At 42.9% G+C, this 15,073-nt stretch overlaps 1 protein-coding gene across 6 annotated transcripts in view; it reads left to right on the forward strand.

The window, feature by feature from the left end:
• Positions 1-12,056: 12,056 nt before the first annotated feature.
• The window catches only part of SLC35F5 (solute carrier family 35 member F5), a 39,377-nt gene continuing 36,360 nt past the window's right edge, over positions 12,057-15,073 (forward strand). For 2 of the 6 annotated variants that reach the window (XM_056349030.1, XM_056349031.1), the window contains exon 1: positions 13,259-13,324. The gene's annotated coding sequence lies outside the window, so the exon portion shown is untranslated. Of the gene's footprint in view, positions 12,553-13,258; positions 13,325-13,400; positions 14,152-14,194; positions 14,604-14,917; positions 15,046-15,073 lie in introns of those variants that run through there. The other 4 variants (XM_056349033.1, XM_056349035.1, XM_056349037.1 and 1 more) reach the window with 4 other exon arrangements.

The raw sequence follows: 15,073 nt of genomic DNA on the forward strand, positions 1-15,073 counted from the left end.
CGCGCGGCGGCGAGGGCGGGCGGACAGCCCCAGCCCGCGCTGACGTCTGATCTCGCAGCCTCGCCCCTGCGAGGCGGAGCGGGCGGGCGGGTTCTTACCCAGTGCCCGCCCCGGCCTCCTCCTCCTCGGGGGCGGCGTGCGGGCGAGGACTGCTGGAGTAGTATGTTAATGCTGAAAACCTGAGAGGAGAGGGGGTTAGAGGGTGTGAGGATGGTGCTGAAAAACTTTCCTCAAAAAGTGTCGCCGAAGGGCAAGTGCGGGAGGCCACGCTCCTCCCGGGACTCGCTGGCAGTGCCAGACACTGGCTGGGCCGGCAAATTAAACAGCCTTTGGGGAAGGTATCAGATGCCCCGCAGCACCAGCCCTGGGCAGGCCAGCTTCCCCGAGAACCGGGTTCACCTCAGCTGTTTTCAGAGAAAACCCTCAAGTACCTTCTGCCCAGAGACCTCCCCACGGGAGCACTGACCCCACACTTCACGCTCCACATCCCTGAAAATCCCGCAGCCGGAGGCGGGGTGCAGCTGGGCCGGCAGCTCTCCCCCCCCCCTGCGCTGGCCCCGCTGACCCCGGGCCGCCGCTCCCTGTCACGGCAGCGAGCGGGCCCTGCCCGGCCCGGCCCGGCCCCACCGCCCGCTGGCGGGCTCGGAGGCGGCCGGCGCTTCCTTGGAGTAGACATAGGCCCCCACCCTCATCTTGAGGGATTTTTGGGCTAAAGCGTGTGCAGCAGGGACTCCGGTGTTCAGGTGGGAGAAATACAAAAGATCTGCTTAAGTGTTTGCTATTTCCACCTTTCACAGCCCTTCAGGCCTTGAAGGATAGGCTGCTGTGTCCCCAGGTCTCCCCAGCTCCATGGTGTACTGTAGCTACATGCTTTTTGTTTGTTTGTTTCAAATCATTTTAATGGTTTAACAGTTCTAGTATTGGGTCTTGCAGGTATTTTTAGTCCTTTGCTTGCTGCTATGCCTTGGCAATGTAAGGATGTGAGCTGTGTGGTATAATCCCATGTCAGGCTGAGGACAATCATGATGAACCGGTAGCTCATCAAAAGGAGTAATTGTCAGGGCTCAGTGTGTACCAACGGGCCTCATCAGCCTCACTTGGGGCTTCTACTCCACACTCCCTGCCCAAGGGCACAGGAGGCCCATTTAAAGCTCAGCTCTGGGCCCTCAGTTTTTGTCTGGGCTGTGCTGTCCGTGTATGTTGTTCTATCTTTGCTTTCTGGTTTGGTATTAAACTTACCTTGTCCCTGTGGGCCTCCCTGGCTACTGTCACTGGCCCCAGGCCTGGTCTGCAGGCAGCATTCTGGCTGTACCTCGGACCTGTTTCACCACCACAAACTTGTCTGATGATCTGGACTCTTTTTGCCACTATCTTTCTGTCTGCCCACCTCACCTCGACCACGTACTGTAGAACGTGCCCAGGCCAGTGAGTCCCCAGTCCTGCTGGCTCTGTTACTGCAGTTGCCCCCACATGCCTTGAGGAGCCACTAGCCCTCAAGGTAGCCTCACAGTGGTCTTGCTTCCTTCTTCAAGAGCCGCTTAGTTTAAGCTATCTCTATTTAACAGGCTCGTTCGCTGAGTTCACTGTAGGGTTAGACAAGTGTTAGTGCCAGCACAAAGGAAGGGCTGGGTACATGCCCTTCAGGAGGAGATAGGAAGGATCAAAACCATCCCTTTTTTTAGCAGCAGATAGACAGTTCAGTTGTGAAGTTCAAGCCACCATCTGGCTTCTGTGGGCTGCCAGATATTCCTGAGGAACATAAGCAAGGAAAGGAGATATTCAGAATATTAACATTTTTATTTTAATGTCAAAGCAAATTGTGAATAGAACATTATGAGGCAGTTTACAGATAATGAAAGGTATTTCTGCAGGATATTGTGTAGCCTGGCAGCTATGCTGTGCTAGAAAATGAAAGATGAGTATGTCTGAAAGCTTTTCAAAGACAGTGCAAATAGTCTTTTTTTTTTTTCTTTCTTTTTTTTTAATGTACCTGCCTCTGTGTGAGCATAGGTACATATTTATAAAAAAGAAATAATACAGTTATCACATAAAGTACCATGTGGACTTTTCCCTTTCCTCTTGGTTTTATTACCTGGTATTCAGGGTTATATATGCAGCAGGTTCAACTGCTGCATCTGGTAGCTGGAGACCTGGAATGAGAAAGCGGCTTAGCACTCCAATTGCAGAAGTTCAAGTAACCCCCCAGAGGAGCTACAAGGGCCAAAAAACTGGCATGCGGAAGGTGTGGAGCTGCCAGGTCATGTCCTGGTTCTACAGCTCACAGAGCTGCCACAGAGGGGATCAGCACTACCAAGTTAGTGTGCCCAGCTGTAGTGAGTTTTGAACAGCATAATTGTCAGTGTACCATAGGTACCACAAATTATTACCTAGTATTTCCAAATAATGCTCCTAATTAGTCTAGCTAAGCTTCAATAGCAAAGTTAAAAGACAGATAGCAGAACTGCTGTGAGAGTATGCTGATGACTTTTTGCTAACAGAAGCATTGTTTCACTATGAAACATTAAATCACACACACAAGCACTTACTTTAATGCACTCTACAGAAAATATCCAGTAGCTGGATTTATTTTTTTCCTCCCTGTGAGTACAAGTGTTTCCTGTGAAATGGTAGGACACTGAGCAGGAAAGAAAATAATTACTGCAGTTCATATGGAAAGTGAAACAAATCTGTTAAGTAACTCTACTGTGATCTCTTGCTATCAGTTCGTGTTCTTCCTGAGTCTGCATTAAGAATGACATTGAAAAAGAGCAGTGCTGGTGCATTTTATTTTACTGAATTACAGTAGAATTTACATTTGAGGACCAAAAAGCATAGGGTTTCTCTCAATATCAAAGTGCCAAGTCAATCACAGTTTTGCAAGGGAAGGACTTAAAAGACTGAACTCCCTGGCCATGAGATCTCATGTTTCGTTTTATTAGTCTTGCCAGATGGAGTTCTTCAGGTGGCTGTGGACCCAGGCGCCAGTCTAATAAAATAAAGTTGCAAGATTTCTATTTAAGCAATGTTATCTCACATTGTTGTACTATAAATGCAAGTTTGGCATATTACTCATCAAAATTAAAATAGATCGATCCAAATTTCAATACTGCTTCCTTCCTCTATAGACCCTTTGTACTTTCATGCATTAGCATCTTAGATTATCTTGGTGGGTTGTTTAGCATCAAAGCTGTGTGTTCAAATTACAAAACTGAGGTTATAAAGCTAAAATTCAGCTAGATTCAGCAGGATTGTGGTGCTGACATATTTTAAAATTTTCTTGCCAAGGCTTGCTTACTTCTTCAGTACAGCAGCAATAGGAAAAGCCTACTGTCTGTTTTTGTGGTGTAATTTTCTGAATCTTTTCATCCTTATTTGGCCAGAAGTCGGTTTCAAACTTACGCAAAGCTTTTCACTGTTTCAGGGTGTACCAGATAATCAAATTTTTAATGTGTGGAGACAATGTCTTAGTATGTTTTCAATCTTACCAATTGAATGGGAGGGAATAAAACCCTAAATTGCGTTATTCTGGTACCATCTTGTACAGCACACATAATCTAGCAGTATCAACATTCTATGATGCATCACAGTCCAGCTTTTATAAGCACAGGTGGGAGACAGGTGATCTTTTCCTGAATATCCATGATAACAGAAGTAATTACCATTGCAGAGAACCCTACTTCTGTTGCTGTCTGCCTCCAGGCAGTTTACAATGTAAATATAAGACAAGAGAATGCAGGGGAATACAAATGCATGCGTAAGGAAGGAGAAGATAAAAGTTCAGGAAAGTATTTCTACTAGTCAACAAGTAAGCACAGGAGCAATCTAACAGTTTGATTCAGATGGAGAGAATTTTAAGACAACTTTCCGCAATCTATATATAAGTCTTGGGGCTCCAAAATTTTCCATGATGCAGGTATGATTTACTAGCTCCAGCAACACATATTGAAATGTCATAAGTCCTTCAGCCTGGAGAAGTGCGTACCTAGATAAAAGCATTACAAATCACTCCTAAGCTATGTGGGAAGCTTTTCAACATCCTGCTCATTCTGGATTGTTTTCATGCAGTTAATGGCCTGCCCTTGAGCACGCAGAAAGAACAACTCTGTGAATCCATATATAGATCGAGGCCTGGGAAGCACAGTAAAGTGTGAGGAACAAGAAAAAACAAAAGGAAGTAAAAGTTGCAGGGATGAAGGAATTTTGGAAATGCTCAGGAGGGCTGAGAATCAATTTGATCTTGCCCAGGTCAGCATATGGCAATGTAGATTGGTATAAACTGAATTTAAAAGACAGGTTAATATCCAGTACATCACAGTAAACATCCCTTAAGCCCAAGGAAAGCTGACAATAAAAGCTAGAGAATCAGCTAAGGAAAATCAGGTCTACGTTATTCATTAGACAATATTCACTTTATTGTAAGTATTCATTACAAAGTGCATTGCTGAATCATTTATCCATCATGTTCTGAGTATTTTAATATAAATAAGTTTTTCCAATGGTTGGTGGAATACTACAGAGAGCTAATAAAGAAAATGTTTTATCTGCCCTGATATAAGATGTATGTAGCTTTCTTCCAGGAAGGGCCACAAGCCAAATTATAGTGTTACTGGTTGATTTTGGCATAGCTATAGCAACAGCCATATGGGAGGCATGTAATTTCATGGAACTGCACATGGTGAAGTCATGGCAAATTACCAGGATCTCATTTGATGTGGCTGCTCTCCCAGAGTTCTGACTTAGATCAACTAAAACCATTAACATTCAAAATACAATTAGTCCAACCTTTTATTTTTTTAAAAATAACAAATGGAAAAAAACAAACCGTGATTCTTTGTACACTGAAACAAATATGTAAGGAGAGAGAGAAGCTTATGAACTGGGGCTTGCTTATATCCTTGGACTATTACAATGATAACACCACTATTGCCCATTATATTTGCTAGGACTAACAGCAAAATTTGTATCAAAAGATAAATCTAGAAAAAACATAAAGGAAGAATTTGACTGAGAATGTGATGACTTAAGTAGGAACTGGATGTTCTGGGCAGAGGCAAAAATCTGCAAAAGTCATGCTGTCCGGAGAAACACTGCATTGGTAGTTACAGCTTGCTTTACCATTCAGAAGCATTTATCTTTATGCTGCTATTCTGTGCTTTCTCATAGCAAATACATCTTGTTCCTTTATAAAGCTTCTGTAAGTGAATTAACAGCATGATGGCAGCAGGATTCCTACAAGAGCAAAGCAGGATACAAACCTCTGCCTTCATGTTGTATCTATACTGCACAGGCTCTATGTCATCACACCTGGGAGCCAAGTAATCATAATACATAGCTTGGCCATAGTCCGAAAATCTGTGCTTTCTCGTGTAATAGAAACATTATTATGTGTTCTCAGTTGTACCTAGTTACTTCCTTGGCTGGAACAAATGTGTATTGCTACCTTTTTTGTATGACTTACTATACACTTCAACAGAACTGAGAACCTAAATCAATCACAGCCGTATCTGACCTGCCTTAGTGGTTGTACTTTAGGCATCAACTTTCATGTTCACCATGTCATAAAACATTAATTTGAGTAAAACCTGTGATAACTTGCAAACATATGTAAAACCACCTTTTCTAATTTAGTGATCTTTTATTTTTTATTCAGAGATGTCATCCCTGTGCTAAATCAAATCAGTATGTCACTGGTTTGCAGTTTAGCAGCCATTGCAGGTAGTATCTGTAACCGATGAGGCTTCCAGCAGAGCACAAGAAGCTCACTGGGATAAAACCAAGCCTTAAAAAAGTGGCAAGTATAAGAGCAAGGTAAGTGCCAATGTTTAGAACAGAGGATCAAGATGATCCAAGAGGGTCATTTCACAAAAGTAGTAGCATGAAGAGTTGTAGAGCAAGCAGTGGCACCACGGATTTTTGAGCTATTCAAACATTTGAAACTGTGAGCAATTGAATTCATGACAGGTAAACAAATTCATTTCTGTTCTGAGACACTTGTTGTTGTTACCAACTTATGAGAGGGTTTTGCTGCAAATATTTGAACCATCATTCTAAATGGCTTTTCATAAGAGGGTTGTTTAGAAACACTTGTATTGTACCTTTTTGGGGTTTTCCTTGTTCTGTGACTTTTTAAAAAAATATATTCTCTTCAGTTGATCCAAACAGTTGACTCCTCAGATTAGCTTTTAGAAGGCAATGTATGTTAAAAGCTACTGTATCACAGCTGTGGTCATTGTGCGTTCTTACTCTTACTGTGCTTGAAGATAATGCAGGGAGGAGAGGAGAACTAGAATTGGAACTCAAACAGACAGATGTCCTCTGGATGCAGCAGTGTACTGCTTGAAAATGGTACCAGTCTTTCCAGTCAGCTGGATATTATATGGCAGAATCATGTATAAGCGCTCCCTAATTGTCTCTAGATAAAATGAGACATAACTAAAAATATCCTCTCTGATGGTTTAAATAATTTGGCTGCCTTCTTTCTAGCAGGATAAGGAATGTTCCCTCCAGCAGAATAAGGAATGCTCTCTCCAGCAGAGCAGGGAGATAGCAATGTACAGCTCGTGCAGTGCCTTTTTCAATTATCACAGCTATCTGGAGCCCAAGTTTCTTGTTAAGATGTGTGATTTATTTAGAAACAATGAAAAGTAATAGTCAAGATAGTCAACAGTGGAATCACTTAAAAAATACTGTGTTCCTTAATAAATAAATAAAAAAATAAATCTATTTTTAGTGACACTGCTGCATGTATAAAAAACGCAAAAAAAATTCACAGCACTATTTCTGAATGCTGGGTACCTCCATATTGGGTTTATTCAGTCTGTTTGGTAACATACAGAGAAAGAAACTGTTAACTCGTTTCTGTAAAGTTGAGGGGTTTTGCTTGTCATGCTGAAGGACTGTAGGAAATTTTCCTGAGATAATACCATAATGGTTCATCAAAAAGTATAAAAGCTGATTTGCAACTCTACAGTGCTGCGTCAGCCACTGTAAGGATTATATAGGTGTCTTTGAAGAAGACCACAGTCAATTTGTAAGAACGTGCTCTTCACATGTCTAGTACCAGAAATATATCAAAATTAATAGAAATAGCGTATCCAAGTGTTTCACTCACTCTACCACTTAGAAAGCTGTACTAAAAGCAAACACTGGCAAATTATGCTAATGAATATCTAAGTTGAGCAAAATCTTATAGACAAACATATTACATGAATTACCTTAGCCCTCATTGTAAGAATAGGGGCGTTAAACTACCTATTTAGAGCGCTGCATGCCTTTTCAAGTTGTTGTGCCATCCTAACAAGCCAACCAACTTGGCCTTTAAGGACAACATTATTTTGAAACCTTACTGTTTGAAAATGCACGGGCAAAGCCCAAAATCAGTACTGCTCTCAGTGCAATTTCTCATCTGATAAACTTTCATTTTTGGTGCAGTTTAAGAGCATCTGCACTGAAGACAGAATAGGTACTTCTTAACGTTACAAAATGTGAAAAACAGAAACTTTCCCTCCTGTATTTCCCTGCAGAATAACTTCCAATTTAAGCCATTTGCATATTCTATATATAGAACCTATAAATACATTGTATGTCTCCCATGCTAATACTGTAAGAATCAATGTGGGACATTTGTTCCTTTGCTTTAAGCCTTTCTCTTATGAGAATACCTGACTTAGCTTGACTATTATGCATGCCCAGCGAGAGATCAGTTAACTATTACCATATTGGGCAATTCTGCAATTCACTTTGAATAGTACCTTATGTTGCAATGAGCCTCAATGAATCATTGTGATTATTCATACAGGAATGTGCAAAAGCACAAATATAAAAATCTGTTCCGTGTTCTCCTGAACATACAGTGTCAGAATACATGTAATTCCAACTGTTTAGCCTTGTGCTGGGAAAACTGCCTGACTTGACCTTTAGAAAGTTGCTTTTATGAGAATAGTCAGTGTAAGTAAAAATCACATAAAACTCTGTTAAGGCCTGTTTGGATTTTTGGATTACATCTCCAGACAGAACAGGTACTCATGCTCACACATGCATTTCTGCTAGCTATGGTATTCAAATGACTCTCTACTTGTCAACATGCATGCAGGTTACACATGCAGTCCCCCCCAACATATGATTTTTCTCAGTGGCAGTAATTCTGTAATTCAGAACACCTTTGAAAGGTTTACTTTCCATTTACTTTTTGTTTTGCTTGGATAGGCTTCCAAATGTTTTTTTAAATTGTCTTTTTTAAACAATTATGATCACTATTATTCATCTACTGAAAATAATTGTGATAGCAATTCAGTAAATTTCAGTCTGAGAAATCCCATTGCCAATTAAGATTCCTGTTTTCTTCACTGTTATAAATCATCAGAGTAAAGAGACTGAAATAAGTAATGACAAGTTCCCTAAATGAGTTGTTTTACTAGTCTGTAATCTTATTACTAGCTAATATTTGCAAGTAATGTTCAGTAGGAAGCAGAAAAAGCTCTCAATTCTAGTTCATTTTCTACAGCTATTAAAAGCTACATTGCAAAAATATTTGCGGGTTTTGCGGGTTTTGCTTCTAATACATCTGCAGTGTAACATTTTTCCTGTAAGTACTGGTAGTTTTCATAGTAATCAGCATAAATTCTATTCAAAATACTACCTTTTAAAGCTCTGAAGTTTCTTAGAGCCTTGTCATAAGGTAAAACAGTTAAGAAAACAGCTGCACAACAGCTCAGCAAGGATAAAGAATAGGAAATGTTTGTAAATACACAAAAGAGGAGTGAGAACAAAATCAAAATTGTAACTATCGCAGTCTAATTCATAATATATCCAAATTTTGATGTTTTCACTTCATCATCTCAAGAATTGGCTCAGAAGCAGGAGAAAGCGATGAGGATAGTCGAGCAATAAAACCATTCCCTCAGTCACCACTGGCTTCATGCAAAGTGGGACTTAGGATGGGAGGACACTTCAAGGGCAGTTTAGGACAACTGTAATACACGTTAAATCTCAAATAGTGCAAAGAAGGTGAAGTGGAACAACAAATACAAGTTATGTGATAAGATTATTAACCATTGGCCTAAACCCAAGCAAAACAAAACATTTTCTTTTACCTAAACAAGTAAATTCCTAAATAAATCCTTAACAGCTAATGTTTTACAGTATAACTGGGCTCACAGAAGGGATCAGCCAAGCTCACAGGTCCATCAAGACCTATTAAATATATTGGCTGAATTACAGGCTTCCAGATAAGGATGCTGTAAGCCATTTATTTCTAAAAACTACAAGGATGTGCCATGGAAACAACTACTCTGTAAGTGCCTTTTTTCCAGTACCCTTTTCCCAGGCATCCATTACAAGTCATCAGGCAGACACAATTCTGAGCTAGATAGACTTCTGGTCTAAGCCAGAGGAAGAGGGGGAAACACTGCTGCCATGCATCCTATGCCAAGTCTAGTCCTGAACACTTCAGAAGGATGTATCCTTCCCCTAAGGAGGAAAGAAGCCGATCAAAACTGACTTTGTCAGTTTAAATTTTAATACATTTTCTTCTGCTGCTTTGTCTTGCTTATCAACATGAAGATCTTGTTCATCAAATATCTGATCCAAATGCTTCTGAAGGAAGCATGTGTCTAAAATAAGTAGATTCAAGTCCTTTGTAAAGATCTGTTATGAGACCTACAGAGTATTGAATTTCCTTCTTGGGATCTGATCTATTTCATCCAACTCAGCTATTATGTTCTCATAAGTAAAACATACATGAGCAGAAACCAAATTCACATTTTCTTTATAAGTACAATTTAGCAGGTCTGTAAAATAAAATTGAGGATGTTTTCTCTTATGAAAATATTACAGTGCTGCTGGGAAATAAATACAATTTTGCTTTCCCTATAAAATAGCTATTTATGTAATGAAAATATTCACAGCAAGAAAAATAAATATGCAATATGTGTATATTTGCAAGATACATAGTTTTATTATATGTGATTGCTGAAACGCTAATTCCTAAAAAAGGAACAGTAAAAAAAGGAAAAAAAAGGGAAATTGTTCTTATAATAGTTTCTTTCAGAGAAGACACAAAAACATCATGAACTTCTACAATAGGAAACAAATTACTTAGTCAAGAGCTAAAAATACAGAAGTCCTATGATACTTCTAAGTGTAAAAAGTACAAACTTCTGGGCTTCTGACAATGCTGACCCATTTTTCTTCAAATGCCTCAGGAACTACAACCTAAGTGCTTCATCCTGTGATGAAGAGAAGCCTGGCACTCCCCCTTAAGAACTGCAGTTTTCTCCTGTTTGCCTGCCTCTGTCAAAACATTTGAAATCAAAACATTAACGAGTTGGATTTAGCTGTGTTGCCACATTGAGATGCAAACTACCTAGCCTCATAAAAGATAGAGAAGAAAATTCACATACAAGAGAAGACATGTGGAGCTACACTCAGAAAGACGGTTTCAAGGTTTCAATTCACAGTTGGGATTTCATATGCTTTCCACTGTCAAAGGAGATTAAAGGAAAAAAGATACAAAATCTGTGCATCTCCAGATATTTTGCCATCCCTAGCACCAGCTACTGCCACTCACTGTGGGACAGCACTTGCCAGGGGCAGCAAACCAAGCTGAGCTTTATTGTGCTAGCTTTCAAAGGTTAATTCCCCTTTTCCAGAGCTTTTCTATCACTGTGTGATCACGTAAGGCAGAAGAGGCTGCGAATCTGCTCCTTCCCTTTTGTCTTATACTCGCTGTTCACTAGAAGACACACAGCTTTTTTTAATATAAAACATTCAGCCCATTTTAATATAAATTATGCATATTTTCCAAGATACCATTTAGTAAAAGCACTATTAGCTATAAAAAATGTTATGTGTAGTTTCTCTGTCAAGAGTACTGTAGTCATAACTCTTTAGTTATCTTCTTGGGTTTTGCTGCTTATTAATAACTGACCTTGGATAAGCCATGCATGTTTACTGAGTCCCAGTATAAATACTTAGGAGCAAAGATGTGCAAGACCAAAGAAAATTAGATGCTGTCAGATGCATATACATTTTTGTATTTACATTTTATATAATTTTCAGCTCCTCCAAATTCCACAGGAAATGCCATTTCAAGAAGACTGCTATTTTCCTGCAGTTATGTCTAAGAAATACATTTTACCCAGAATCTCTTTCCAAAACTGTAAAGTCAAAGTTTCATGTAAAAGCACTGTATTGCATGTTTTGGCAAATTTGGCTTCAAGGCAGAAGGTAGTGAGGACAGAAGCATAGTAGATCTATACAGTATAGTTTATATACAGAATACATCAAAAAAAGACAGTTTGAACCAAGAGCATAATTCACTGAATTTTCTTGTGCCATTTTGACTATAAATGCTTCAGGGCAGGGATGGTATCTTACTACTTCTCACAACCAGTTTTATGAAGAATCGAGCTTGTTGCATGTCTCTTAGTGCTACTATATGCAAACAAAAATACAGCTATATTAAGAAAGGAAGGCTCACAAAAACCCCCACCAAACTAGTTTCAGGCTAAAAGTTTTTAAAAGGTTTTTCTTCTTAAGAAGTTTGTTTTATTTCTATACAGGAAATAATTCAAGTCCAACAGTAACACTTACCCAGACAGGTGATAGCAAGAGATTTTTTTATGAGAGATAACGGATCTCTTCAATAACTTTTAGGAAGGGTGAAATATCTTGTTTTATTTCAAGAGTTTGTATGTGTGAATAACACAAATTAATTTCACAGCTCTATCATATGTATCACCAAATTACAATTAAATATCATTTATCTTTTCACTCATCTATATACATTGCTTTCTATTATTTCCTAGCAGGTTTCACTCTAAAATTCCCAAAATACATCATAGTTGAATTCTGCAAAATGATGCATTTGTGTTAGCAGGTGAATACTGAATAATCTGCAACACATTACATACACCATTGGTTATCTTTAGGTTGGCATTGTGAGCTCAATTCTTAAATACAAATCAACATTGACTACAAAGAAGTAATGTGGACTACAAAACCAACACAAACAAGACCAGAACCTGATTCTGCAATTTCATCTAAGCCTAGATGAATTTATTTTAATCACTATTTTTTGGGTAGATTTTAAGTTTTCCTAGTATTTCCTTTTACAGCTTGGTTAGTCTGAAACTTATGCATCTCAAAATTAAATTTAAGGTAACTGTGCTTTAATGTAGCTTACACAATTTCACTTTTGTAATTATATTAGAAGTGTGTTGATAGTGAAACAAACACCTATGTTGAGAATATAATTAGCTGCCACCACTTCCTTCCTGGTCGTGTGAGATTTTGTGCGGCAGTGTGAAGATGAGGGGAACTATGAAACAAAGTTTCCACCATCTCAGGACACTTCGGGTCATTTCTGAAGGGTCTTGCTCACTTGGTTTGTTCTTTGTTCCCTCTTTTTGACAGACTAGCCGCAAGCTCCATCCCACTTCTCCATCTCTAGTTCCCCAGTTCGTGCTCTCTTCCTCTGCCTTCTCTGCTCCTCCACCTTTTGGTTTCTTTCTGGTTTTGACCTGCTTATCTCCCTGCTTCGAAAAAGCCTGTGTAAGTGTTGCGTCCTGGCTGGGCTGTGCGAAGGAGCTCTCCGTCCGAGCCAGGTGGTCAGCCTAGGGGGGGCGGCCGGCAGCGCTGCGCGGGGGCCGCGGCACAACCGCCCAGCCGCAGGGGGTGAAGCGAGCACAACGCCGGGTTAATACACTTTTACCCAGCCCAGTGGTGGCTTTTCGCCTTCGTAAGGCGCCGGGATACCGCGTTCCTCGGGCTCGCCGGTCAGGAAGGCACCGGCCGCCCCCCACCAGCTCTGGGCGGGACCGCGGCCTCCAGCCCAGCACCGCACCGCCCTGTGCCTCCAAGCAAGCCGTGCAGTAAGGCTAGGGGCCCGCCTCCCCGGCGCTGGCGGCGGCCGGCAACACCGCGACACGGGCACCAGCACCGCAGGCCCCTTACGCGCCGAGACCTTTGGGCTCCGCGTCCCAACCGCCAGGCGGGGTGGGGAGGGGGCGGGGGCAGGGCGCCCCCCCCCCCCCACCTGCCCCTTCAGCCGCCCACCGCGCCAGGCCGCGCCGCGGGAACCCCCGCCCGGGGGCTGGGGCCGGCAGGGGTGGCGAGCGGCTGGCCGAGCGGCTCGATGGGGCCGGCCTGCGGGCGGGGCGGGGCCGGCGCTCGCTCGTTCGCAACCTCGGGGATGGATTCTCGGCGCGCGGCGTCGCTGCCGCCGCTCGCGCACACCACCATCTTAGAGGGCGGGCGGGAGGGAGGGGAGGGAAGCGGGCGGTGCTGCCGCCGGACGGAGCTCCGGGCCCCTTCGCGGCCTCAGGTACCGCCGCTGTCGCGGGGACGGGGCTGCGGCGAGCCCCCAGCGGCCGTGCGAGGCGGGAGGCGGGCTCCGCGGCGGCTGCTGCCCCCTCAGCCCCGCCGTGCCTGACAGTTGTCGCCGGGCGTGTCGCGGGGAAGAGGCCTCGCCCGCCCCGGCCCCGGCCCGCGGGGCTGAGGGGTGCGACACCGGGCCCCGCCTCGCGTCGGGCGGGGAGCTGAGTCCCCTCACGTCGCGCGTGGGCGGGTGGGCCGCGCCGCGCCGTGCCGTGCTGTAGCGGCGCGCCCGTGTGTGCCGCCCGTGTGCCGCCGGCGTCCGGCGGTGGTCGGAGGCAGCGGGTGTCGCCCCTTCCCCGCCGCCCGCCGGACCTCGGCCCCATCCCACGCACGGCTGTGCCCGCGGTCCTGGAGAAAGCGCTTTCCTTCCCCCGCCGCATTCAGCCGCGGGTGCCCGCCCTGCCCGGGAAGGGGGGCGTGTGTGGAGGGGTTGGGCTCCCCGGGCCGAGCTGGCGGGTGACAGCGCTCTGCCGTGCCTCGCCCGAGGTGCGAGGGGTTCGCGCTCCCCCTGCGCTCCCCAGTGTTTGGTTAGGTGCGAGCGCAGGACGGATACTCATCCTTCCTCCTCTGTGATCCCCAGAGCTTCAGCCGTGTTTCTTTCTCCTCGGGCAGCCACGTTTTCCTGAGTGTGTTAAGGAGATTTCCTCCTTTCCTTCTTTTTTTTTTTTTTTTTGTTTGTTTGTTTTTGTTTTGTTCCTTCTACATTTCCCCAAAGATACCCGTCGCAGGAAGGAAGGAGACCCCATTCACTCTGAAAGCAAGTTTCTGAGTGAGGTGATTTTGCCGATTTCTAGCATGCCTGGAAGGCTTAGCTTTCAGATGCAAGAGTAGTTTTGAAGGCTGCTGTGCTTGTTCTTATCAGAGATCTGTGGCAGTTCCACCCTGTGACAAAGCGTGATATGTTTAGATCTTGCACTAGATGAGATTAGATGGGTAGCATGTCAAATGGATGTCGTTTGTAGTTCTTAGCTAATATTAAATATATAGCTACTGGTGACTAAGAAATTGCTCCGTACATGGTGACACTTAAAGAGGCCTTCACAGACTAGCATGAAGTTTTTTCTTCTAATGTTATTGGAAGACCATAAGGAGGAGGGTGGTGCCATTTCCACTTCTCAACTTTCACTCTGCTAACCTAAAACTCTGTTTCTGACGCGATGTGGTCACAGAAGTTTATGTCCAACGGAGCCGTAGTCACGCTGAGATGCTGTACGAATGGAACAGAAGTATGTGGTTAAATACTCTGGTAGCTGGTAAAGACTCTGAAGTATGCAATAGATTAATATTCTGCATTACTACTTTTATATAAGAAAACTTGTCTGAAACTTTGTTTCATGAATTCTGAGTAAGTGCTGAATAGGAAACTTTGAAGTGTGCCTTACGGAGATCCAGCTGTGCCCTGACGGTTTGATACTGTTACATTGTACACTGCCACATTCCTAAACATCTCTTTATGTTAAGCTAAATTATCTTATTTTGGTGCTAAAATTAATGTGTTTTCTATGCAAATTTAGATCTTTTATAACTTTTTATTTTCTAGGAGCAGTGATCTCTACTTGCAGTACTCGGTACTGAAATGAAAAACTTGGCTTTTGTTTCTTTTTTGGGGTCGTTTGCTTCACTAGATTCTACAGGAAACTTTCCTTGAGTAAAAATTACAGGGCTGTAGTGAGTCTGCTTGTCATGTAATTGCATA

This window comes from Falco biarmicus, chromosome 8 (assembly GCF_023638135.1).
Source record: "Falco biarmicus isolate bFalBia1 chromosome 8, bFalBia1.pri, whole genome shotgun sequence".
NCBI classification, from domain to species: Eukaryota; Metazoa; Chordata; class Aves; order Falconiformes; family Falconidae; genus Falco; species Falco biarmicus.